The sequence below is a fragment of the Magnolia sinica genome, chromosome 13 (genome assembly GCF_029962835.1).
Source record: "Magnolia sinica isolate HGM2019 chromosome 13, MsV1, whole genome shotgun sequence".
In the NCBI taxonomy this organism is placed as follows: Eukaryota; Viridiplantae; Streptophyta; class Magnoliopsida; order Magnoliales; family Magnoliaceae; genus Magnolia; species Magnolia sinica.
Genome location: NC_080585.1, coordinates 61,589,624 through 61,601,731, shown reverse-complemented (window position 1 = coordinate 61,601,731; position 12,108 = coordinate 61,589,624). Strand labels below are relative to the sequence as shown.

General features: G+C 39.4%; 1 non-coding gene across 1 annotated transcript; it reads left to right on the top strand.

Moving 5' to 3' along the window:
- Positions 1-7,089: 7,089 nt before the first annotated feature.
- Positions 7,090-7,195, top strand: LOC131224556 (small nucleolar RNA R71). The gene has a single exon (XR_009161030.1). It is a non-coding gene; the product is annotated as a small nucleolar RNA R71 (small nucleolar RNA).
- The last annotated feature ends 4,913 nt before the right edge of the window (positions 7,196-12,108 follow it).

Genomic DNA, 12,108 nt, shown 5'->3' with positions numbered 1-12,108 from the left:
TGAAACGTGGTGTATAACAAACTTCTTCTACGATGGACTGACAACTTCTATACACCAATTGGTTAAGACAATGTGCAATGGGGAATTCATGAACAAAGATGTCGATGATGTGTGGGATTATTTTGACAAACTTGCTGAAAATGCACAATCATGGGACATTTCCTCAAAACCCAACACCACTTCTACGCTTACTCAATCAAAGGAGAGGGGCGGAATGTATGTTCTAAAAGAGGAAGATGATATAAATGTTAAAGTGGCCAATCTCACAAGAAAACTCGAGGTCATGGAACTTAAGAAGGATAAGGCTAAGGAAGTTGCTTGCGATATTTGCGCATGCAACATGCATACTACTGAAAATTGCCCAACCATTCTTGCTTTTAAAGAACTTCTGAATGAGAAATCTAATGCCGTAAACAACTACCAGAGGCCTTTCAAAGGAACCACCTCCAATACATACAACTCCGGCTAGAGAAACCATCCAAATTTTAGTTGGAGGAATGGACAAACTGCTACCCCTCAATGGATCCTTAGCCAAATTTTAGAACAAAAGAAACCTTCGGAGGACCCAGTTTTGAAACACATTCAAAATCAAGAGCTTTTCAATCAAGGCACGTTACAAGCCTTCTAAGACCTTACCAAGGCCATTCAACGGATTGAGTCACACTTAACGATTGGGGAGAAAGGGGTGCTTCCAGCCCAACCTCTCCCCAATCCAAAATCACAATAAGAAATTAGTGAGCTAAGCTCTTCAAATCAAATAGTGCAAGCTAAGTCTATCACAACTCTTAAGAGTGGGAAGACAGTTGACAAAACTATTCCGGTAAGGGCTGAAAAGCCCAAAGACTCGGAAGTAGATGAGAAGGATAGACCTAGCACTGCTCTACATGGTTTAGAACCGGAACCTCAAGGTAAGTTGATTGCTCCATTCCCTCAACGGTTGATTGCACCAAAACCTCTCTCTAATTCTCAGGATATTCTGGAGGTGCTTAAGCAAGTGAAGGTCAACATCCCTCTACTAGATGTCGTTAAACAAATTCCTTCATATGTCAAATTTTTGAAAGATCTATGCACTACCAAAAGGTGATAAAATATTTAAAAGAAGATTTTTTTAACAAAAAAAGTGAGTGTTATCCTCAAGCAAGATGTGCAATAAAAATACAAAGATCCCGGTAGCCCAACCATCACTTGTGTAATTGGGAACTACCGGATTGAGCATGCACTTCTTGACTTAGGAGCAAGCATAAATCTGATTCTTTACCCGGTTTACAAATAAGTGGATCTTGGTGAATTAAAACCCACCCGGACCATGTTACAACTTGCCGATCGCTCAATCCATGTACCGAGAGTAATAATTGAGGATGTGTTGGTCTAGGTTGATAAATTCTACTATCCAGTAGATTTTATCATCCTAGATACTCAACCCTTCGTGGATATGAGCACTCAAATTCCTGTCATTCTTAGCCATCCATTCCTTGCTACATTGAACGCAATCATCAATTGTAGGAATGGGATCATGAATTTTTCTTTCGAGAATATGACATTAGAGCTCAACATATTTTTCAATATGAGCAAATAAGTAGAGAATGATGATTATGCCCACGATATTAACATGATTGATTCTTTCATGGAAGATAGATCACTCTTGACTCTATACTCTAACCCTCTTGAGACGTGCTTGACTCACTCCCCTAATTTAGATGATGATATGATTGGGAGATCAATGCCTTGCTTGCTGCTACACCGATACTTAAAGTTAACCAGTGGAGGCCATAATTTGAAAACTTACCCCAAACCGATGTAGTGCCTCTACCGTCTAGCTTCAAAGCGCCGAAGCTTGACCTAAAACCCTTGTCTGTTGATCTCAATTATGTCTATTTAAGTCAAGATGAGACATACCTAGTGGTGATTTAATCCCACCTAGAGAAAGAATAGGAGAGTATGCTTATCTCTACTCTCATTGAGCACAAAGGAGCCCTTGGATGGTCAATTGCCAACCTCAAGGGAATTGACCCTTTGATTTGTACTAACCGCATTCATCTTGAGGATAATGCGAAGACCTCCCATCAACCACAACATAGATTAAATCCAAACATGAGGGAAGTGGTTAAGGTCGAGGTTCTTAAGTTATTGGATGTCAGTATCATATACCCTATATCAAATAGTCAATGGGTGAGTCCAACTCAAGTGGTTCCTACGAAGTCCGGAATCACCATCGTAACCAATGCCAATAATTAACTCGTGTCAACTAGAGTCACTACTGGTTGGAGAATGCATATTGACTATAGGAAGTTGAATACCGTCATTAGGAATGACCACTTCCCTTTGCCCTTCATCGATATTTTGGAAAGGGTAGCTAGTCATTCTTATTACTGCTTCCTTGACAGGTATTTGAGCTACAATTAGATAGAGAGAACCCTTGAAGATCAGGGTATTCTTATTACTGCTTCCTTGCCCTTCATCGATATTGTGCTAAAGCGATGTGAAGAAAAAAAAATTGGTACTAAATTAGGAGAAATCCCATTTCATGGTTTGTAAGGGAATTGTTCTTGGACATATCATCTCGACCATGGGAATTGAAGTAGATAAGGCTAAAATTGATCTTATCTCTAACCTACCTCCACCCAAGAGCATACGAGACGTGCGATCCCTCTTAGGACATGCTGGATTTTATAAAAGATTCATAAGGACTTTAGTCACCTCTCTTATCCTTTATGCAATCTATTTTAAAAGAATGTACCATACGAGTGGACTGAGCAATGTCAGGAAGCTTTTTCTATGCTCAAAGGCATGTTGACCACCGCACCTATCATGTAGCCACCCGATTAGAGCATCCCTTTTGAAATTATGCGCAATGCATTTAACTATATTATTGGGGTGGTGTTAGGTCAAAAAAAAGAAAAGAAGCCCTACATCATTCACTATGCAAGTAAAACTCTAAATCCTGCCCAAGTGAACTACTCTACTACGGAGAAGGAACTCTTAGACGCAGTGCTCGCCTTGGATAAATTTAGGTCCTACTTATTGGATCCAAGATCATTATTTACACTGATCATACGGCACTAAAGTACCTTCTTTCTAAGAATGACGTTAAGCCCCGCTTGATAAGATGGATCCTTCTACTCTAGGAATTTGATTTAGAAATAAAAGATAAAAAGGGAGTAGAGAATGTAGTGGCTGACCATCTTTCATGACTTGATCTTCCTGATTCCCTTGAGACGACACCTATAAATGACATGTTCCCTAATGAACAACTATTTAAACTCTCCCACCTACCTTGGTTTGTTGACATTGTAAATTATCTTGCTATAGGTTTCACGCCGACACATTGGACTGTGCAAGATAAGAAAAAATTCTTGCTGACATATGCAAATTCTTTTGGGATGACCAGTATTTATTCAAATATTGCCCAAACTAAATTTTAAGGAGATGTGTGCCAGAAAATGAACACCAAAGTGTCATCTCCTTCTGTCACACTCAGGCCTATGGTGGTCACTTTTCTATTAAAAAGACCAAGGCCAAAATCCTGCAGTGCGGCTTCTATTGGCCCACTATGTTCAAGGACTATTATGAGTTTTGCAAAGCTTGTGAGCACTGTCAGAAATTAGGAGCATTGTCCCATCGAAATATGATGCCTTTGAATCTCATTCTGATCATTGAAATATTTGACTGCTGGGGTATCAATTTCATGGTGCCATTCCCCCAATCCTTTGTAAATTTATACATTTTACTAGCAGTAGACTATGTCACTAAATGGGTCGAAGCGATCCTGTGCCAAAACAATGACCATCGAACGACCATAGATTTTTAAAAGAGAATATCCTTTTCCCGTTTGGAATGCCTCGGGCCATCATTAGTAATGGAGGTTTACATTTTTGTAATAGGCCATTTACAAATTTAATGAAGAAATATGACATCTCTCATAAGGTGAGCACTCCATACCATCCACAGACAAGTGGGCAAGCTGAAATTTTCAACAGGGAAATCAAACACATTCTAGAGAAAATGTTCAACCCTAACCATGAGGATTGCTCAATCTGCTTGACCGATGCTTTATGGGTTTATCGTACAACCTTTAAGACCCTCATTGGAATGTCTTCCTTTATAATCATCTATGGGAAAGTTTGCCACTTACCCATGGAATTGGAACATAGAGCCTATTCGGCTATCAAAAATTTAAACTTTAACTTGGAAAACACTGGCTCACTGAGGAAACTTCAGTTGAATGAACTTGAAGAAATCCGGAACGATGCATACGAGAACTTAAAAATTTACAAACATAGGATGAAGGTATTCCACGACAGGAACATCCTTCAAAAATCATTCTTGACTGGTTAAAAAGTTCTTTTGTACAATTCTCGGTTACATCTTTTTCTGAGTAAACTCCAATCTCGTTAGACCGGCCCTTTCACTGTTACTAATGTTTATCCTCATGGGGCTGTCGAGATTCAGAATCCAATGAATGGTCATGTTTTTAAAGTGAATGGACATCATTTAAAGCCATTTGTTGAGAAATTTGATTCAGAGGACATGTCCATACCTCTGATTGATCATGTTTACCAGGATTGACTTCCTAGTCTGATGGAGGTGTAATTAAGTTTTTTGCTTTCATAGGATTTAGGACTAGGATAGTTTTCTTTCAGGCTGTTTATTCTTAGAGCTAACCCATTTTCATGTCAAGATCCTTTAAAAAGTCTTTAAATTCCTTCTTTAGGTACTACCTTTCCATCACTACTCCTTTCTTTTCGTTGCCTCATTTGCATTGTATGCTTATCTCTTTTACATTGAGAAAATTGTAGATTTTAGGTTGGAGTGTGGATTAGGTAAACTAATCAGTGTTTTCTTAGTCTTTGAGCAAAAAGAAAAATTGTGAAAAACTGTGGAATTTTTTTGAAATTTCTGCGAATTAAGTGATTCTAAAGATAATCCATAGAGTAGAACTGTGAGATACTTAATATTGATGATTTATGACTCTTAGATTTAATTACTTGCTAGATTTCAAAGTTAAATTCGAACTATTAATCCATGATTATAAGCTTTAAACATTGATTGAGTCATGATTTCACATATCACATCTAACTTGATATTGAATTGTTAACTTTATGATTATTAAGCATGGAAGGAACTAACTTAGAGAATTTGTCCATCATGTTCAATGAGAAGAATTGAAAAAAAAATACCTAGCTAAAAAATAGTTGTCATCGAAAAGGGCTACCTATTGAAGATCATTGAAATGATTGAACATAGCTTGAAAGTCATCGATGGAAAAATCAAAAGCTGGAAGAATAACAAGCTGAACTATAAGGCAAGTTTTAGTTTAGGTTTTGGTTATCCTGAATGCTCTTTTGATTGTCAATGTTATCATGAAAATAGAGAATTGAACCTTTGATTGTGATAAGTCCAGATTTCAGTATGCACTCATGGAATTCAATGTTTAGAATTGTTCTCATTGGAGGATTAACACTTTGAACTTGATTATGAAATTTACCTAGTGCTATAGTTTATGAGAAAGTAATGCTCAACATTCATGTATTTTAGATTTCTATAATTTGGATTTTTTTTTAAACTGCTTGAGCTTATGGAAATTATACAGTGGTTTTCGAAATATCTTTCACATGTTTTGCTCGGGACTAGAAAAATGCTGGTTAGGGGGTGTGTTGAGTGTCAAATATTGCATATTTTTCCTCATTTATATCTTGGTTTTATGAACATGATACTGCTTAATGATATACTTTATGCATGTTTATGTTGCAAGGTGAGTTTGAGAGCTTGGATTGAAAAGAATGTTAAAAGCATGGATTTAGTGCTCAAGAATCACCAAGGCAAGGAATGGATCATTGGAGACCAAGGCTATAAATAGGGGTTTCCTAAGGACTTTTGGGATATCTACGGTTTTAAGGAGCAGAGCCAAAGGTTGGATGAGCCTCTCAAGAGTTTTTCTTCTTTCCTAGTTTGTTTTTAATGCTTTCTTTTAGGGTTTTAGATCCAATCATGTTTATGGTTGGCTAAATCTCTTAGCTAGGGCTAAGAGGTGAAGCTTGTAGCGAGATTGGGATGTTTGCTTTGCTTTGATTCATATTTTATTGAACTCCATTGAATTTTAGTTTAATTTTAAGGAATTTTCAGTTTTTAATGGTTTGTTGTGACTCAAATTACAATAGATCTATGATAGCTTTGAATATCTTCTTTTCTATTTGAGATTGTAGGAGTGGTAAATCCTGTTGATTGCCATCATCTCCTGGGCATGGTTGAGTGATGGAATCCCATCCAAATCTGCACAATTCTCCTCTATTGATAATTAGATCAAGGGGAAATTCATAGATTTGACCATCTCATATTCCAACTGGATAAGATAGGACTCTGATTCCAGTTGTGTTCTTGAATCAAGTAAGGTAGCATCCTGAGAAGCTACAAGTGGATCCTTGGCACCCTAGCTCCCACCTTTCAATTGATATTTTAAAACACAATTACTCTTTTATTAAGATTTCTTTTTTTAGATCTTATTCTACTTCTATTTCTAGTTATTTTCAGAAGCACATGAGTTTAGTGCCTGTGGATTCGACCTCGGTCTCACCGAGATTATTACTACACTGCAACCTACACTTAGGGTTTTGAACATTCTTGCAACTTAAGTTATATGTATTTGAGGTGGGTCCAATGAAAGGTCTTTGGTAGTTATTCACGACAATCAATTGCTCATGCAATACTTCTTAAAAAGCAGGTATTGTTGGATAATTTTCAGTTGTACGAATGTTGTAAGCACAAATACCGCAAATAACTTCCTTAGCCTTGTCCTTCTTAAGTTCCATGGCCTCGATTTTCCTTTTCAGATTGGCCACTTTAGTATTTATATCATCTTCTTCTTTCAAAATATAAATTCCTTCCTTCTCCTTTGATTGAGTAAGTTTAGAACTGGTGCTAGGTCTTGGGGAGACGTCCCATGATTGTGCATTTTCAGCAAGTTTGTCAAAGTAATCCCACACATCATCGACATCTTTGTTCATGAATTCCCCATTGCACATTGTCTCGACCAATTGGCGCATGGAAGATGTCATTCCATTGTAGAAGAAATTTGTTATGCGTCGCGTTTCAAAGCCATGTTGTGGGCATGAACTATAAGATCCTTGAACCGCTCCTAACATTGGAAGAATGTCTCATCTTCCTTTTGGGCAAAGTTCATGATCGACTTCCTGATGGTGTTCGTCTTATGGTATGAGAAGAATTTCTTTATGAACTCCCTTGTCACATTGTTCCATCTGCCAATGGATCATGGTCGTAGTGAATGTTGTTGAGTGTCAAATATTGCATATTTTCTGCTATTTATATCTTGGTTTTATGAACATGATACTGCTTAATGGTCTATTTTATACATGTTTGTGTTGCAAGGTGAATCTAAGAGCTTAGATTGAAAAGAATGTTAAAAGCATGGATTTAATACTCAAGACTCACCAAGCCAAAGATTGGATCTTAGAAGACCACGAATGAAAACTTCACACGTCAAAGATCCAAGAAAACCAAGTTAGGAATGAAGATAATCAAAGACTTGAGTGAAGAAAAGGAATCCTAAAAATTCACGTGCTTCGACCAGTCCTGGCTCTACTTCGACCAGTCCTTGCTCTGCTTCAACTAGCCCTGGCTCTAGCTCGACTAGTCGAAGAAACTTCGGCTCGAACTCTAGTAACATTATTTTCTAAATTCGCTTGATCCTTGACCAGTTGAAGGTGACCCTCGACTAGTCAAAGACTATCCTCGACAGTCGAGGGTTATGCAGATTTTGCGCGGACTGCGTAAATTTGAGGGGGTTTCTGGATTTTTCCAACTCAGTGCGAAAGTTGGAGTTCCCTAACTATAAATAGGAGCTCATAGGCATCTTCTAGCGGTTTGAGGAGTGGAGAAAAAGGGTGGAGCCGTCGTCCAGGAGTTTTTCTTTTTCTTCCTTAATTGCTTTAATGCTTTTTTTAAGAGATTTTAGTTCAATCATATCTATGGTTGTCTAAACCTCTTAGATAGGACTAAGAGGTGAAGCTTGTAGCATGATTAGGATGTTTTCTTTGCTTTGATTCTTGTTTTTATTGAATCTTATGGATTCTAGTTCTTTATTAAGGAATATTTTTAGTTTTTAATGGTTTGTTGTGACGAATTACAATAGAACTGCAATTGCTTTGAATATCTTCTTTTCCTGATTTGAGATTGTGAAATTAGTAAGTCTCGTTGTTCACCATCGTCCCTTGGGCATGGTAGGGTGATGAAATCCTTTCTAATCTTTACAATTCTCCTATAATTGGTTGTGGGATCGGTATATCCTATAGTTTGCCATTGTCTCATGGGCATGGTTGGGTGATAGAATCATTCCAATCCTCACAACTCTCATATATTAAGACTAGGTTCATGAGAAGTTCAGAGATTTGATCGTCTCTTCTTTCTCTAACTGGATAAGATAGGATTCTGATTCCAGTTGGATCTCTTGAATCAAGCAAGGTAGCCTCCCAATTACTACAAGTGGATCCCTGGCACCTTAGTTCCCACCTTTAAATTTATAAGTTTCAATTACAAATTCACAATTACTCTTTCACATAATTTCATATTTAGTTTTAGATATTCTTCTAGTTCTAGTTCTAGTTAATTTCAGAAATGTACGAGTTTAGTCCCTGTGGATTCGACCTCGGTCTTACCGAGATTATTACTACATCGCGACCCTACACTTGGGATTGTGAACAAATTCAACCAAGTCTTAGCTTTTTCTTTTAAGGGGAAGGGAAAGAGTTTCTGCTTGATCATGTCCTCAAACACGTTGGGAAAGTGTAAACTAGCTATTATCTCATCAAACTCTTTCATGTGTAGACATGGACTTTCATATTCAAGTCCATGGAACTTCGTAAGGAGTTGGATCACCCCAGGTTTAATATTCATATTTCTTACATTGTTTGAAAAAATCATGTAGGAAGGTGTGTGTGAGAACCGTATCCTAGACCGTACCGTTTCGTAGGCTTTCAAGGTCCTCCCGATTGAATTCCAGCAACCTTCGACCTTTATTCAATGTTTACACGTAATCCTAAGTCGAGTCCTATTAACCTGAGTCGACTCAACCCGAGACTTGCACTCTAGCGACCGCGCCGTCGCCGCAGTTCCGATACTGCGTCTTGCGCGCCAAGGTGATACCCTGGCTAGGAGATGTGGGCCCGCGTTCAGTTCGAGAAAACACCGCGCATTTTATAATCTCAAGAGAATCTCTACAACATGTCCCATTAATCAAGTGCACATCAATCACCTCATGTCAAGTACAAGAACAACCCCAAAGTCAACTCTCTCTCTTACACACCCTTACATGTCAAGTACATACCTATCAACCATCACTCACTCACCCATCCCTCTCTCTTTACATCCCATCCTCTCTCTCTCTCTCTCTCTCTCTCCTCTCATTCCTTCACTTTCAAGGAAACCCCATGAGAGTCCAAATCGTCCAAGGAAGAGCTTCCATGAGAGAGAGCTTTGTGTGTGGCCCACCTTCTTACCTCCCATCTCCACCATCCAAAGACCATCTCAACCATTGGAATTGTTTCTTTGGAGCTCCAGAACCTATAGGCGGAAGAAGGAAGATGAGATTTAACGGTGGGCGTTTTATGATTTAATTTTTTTTTATGGTTTGAAGGCCCACATATGGTGGGACCCATCTTGATCTATGTATTGCAACCATGGAGGACCCATAGTGGCATGGTCCCTCCATCACCATCCGATCTCTCCTTTTTCTCTTTCTCTCTCTTTTCTTGTTTGTATGGTAATGATGATGATGAAGTGTGTGGCCCACCATGATGGTTATATCCATGCGATCTACCGGTGGACCCCATCCATGTGGGACACACCATGATGTTTGTATGTCATCCTAACCGTTCATCTAAGACGTGGCCCACCCCACACGTGTGGGTGGGGCCCTCCTTGATGTATTTATCCACCCTGCTCCATAGCTCAAGTGGCAAACTGAGTGAATGATATCTCATTTCAACACTGACAATGGAGTGGCTAACAGTGAGGTGTCTGCTAACAGTGAGGTGTGACTGATGGTGGAGTGGCTAACAGTGAGGTGGGTGCTAACAGTGAGGTGTGAATGGACAGTGGGGTTCGTGGGACCCACCCACGTCGTCCACCCATCTAAATGGGCCACACCATGATGCGTGTTGGGCATCCACCGTCCCTGGACAGTGGGACCCACCCCACATGTGGGGCTACCTATGATGTATGTGTATGTCCAGGTCATCCAGGGCCTAGACATTGTATATTTATTAAATATAATATTAATATATTATATTATAATAATATATGATATGATATAGTATATATTATATTATAATGTAATATAATATTATATATTTAATATATATGTTGTGGTGCGCCCTACGTGGGACCCACCTCTGCCCTCTTAAATGTAGAAAAGCTGCACTACAGCAGCTAAGGATTTTATATTATATTATATTATATTATATTATATATTATTGTGTATATATACATATATATGAGGGTGGGCCCTACGTGGGACCCACCTCTGCCTCTTAGCAAATGTTGCTCGTACAGTAACTATGTAGTTGTTCTCTCTCTTAAACGCCAGTTAGTTCTGCATGTCCCAATGATGTACGTGCTTTATCTCCACTGTCCACTATTTAGACGGTGGAACCCACCATGATGCATGTGTTGTATCCAACCGTCCAACCATTTGAGATATCATTTTATGGCATGAGTAAAAGAATGGGTTAGATCTAAAGCCCAAGCAGACCCCCACCATTGAAAATTAATGGGGACAGTGACATCCACCGTTAAAACTTCTAAGGGCCACAGTAGTTTCCAATTAAGTTGATATTTGTTTTCACTTCATTTATCTCTGTGTTAACTTATGAATAGGTCGGATCTCAAAAATACATGAGGGTGGGCTCGATTTGATATACATGAGGCCCATTGTCGTGGCCTGATTTGATATACATGAGGCCCATTGGTGCGGCCTATTTGATATACATAAATCCCAATGGTGCTGCCCATCATGATGTATTTTGGCCCGTGGGCGAGGCCCACCCGTTTGTATTATTAGGCCCATGTAATTAGGCCCACTTGATAAATGAGGCTTAGTATTGAGGCCGTGCGATGAGGCCCATATGATATATTTGAGGCCCAGGTGCAAGGCCCACCTATTGTGTATTCAAGGCCCAATGTGATGTATATTGGTCCATATGACGAGGCCGATGTAACGTAAATAAGGCTCATCGTGATTGTATGTGAGACCATGGACCCACTATATGTTTGGCCCTATGTAGCCACTCCTTGGGAGCAATGTTGGTTAAATGTTCACACTGATGGGCAATGATGGTTGGATGTCCACATTGTGACCTTCTCTTAGGCCTTGTTAGGCCCATTCTCATCATTCTCTTGTGGGTTAATCCAAATAAGTGGGGCCCATTCACTATAGACGGATGGCTCCGTGCTATCGGATTTGATATAACCACGGCCGAGAGCCGATCTTTATATTATGGTTGATCGGCTGTTCATCTATTGACCCCGGCTTGTTTATATGCCGATTGTATAGGCCGATTCCAGTTGTCTAGGCCAAGTATCAGAGCCAATTCTGATTTTTCGAGGCTGATTGTATAGGCCGATTTAGATTGTCGAGGTCAAGTATCGAGGCCGATTCTGATTTGTCGAGGCCAATTCCGATTATCAAGGCCGAGTATCGAGGCTGATTCTGATTTGTCGAGGCCGAATCTGATTTATCGAGGCCGATTGTATAAGCCAATTCCGATTGTCAAGGCCGAGTATCAAGGCCAATTCTGATTTGTCAAGGCCGATTGTATAGGCCGATTCCGATAGTCGAGGCCAAGTATCGAGGCTGATTTTGATTTATCAAGGCTAATTGTATAGGCCGATTCCGATTTATCGAGGCTAAGTATCGAGGCCGATTCTAATTTGTCGAGGCTGATTCTGATTATCGAGGCTAATTCCGATTGTCTAGGCCGAGTATCGAGGCCGATTCGGAGTGTCGATTCTGATTGTTAAGGCCGATTTCGATTATCGAGGCCGATTTCGATTGCCGAGGCCGATTGTCAAGACCTATGTGATGTACATGAGACCCGT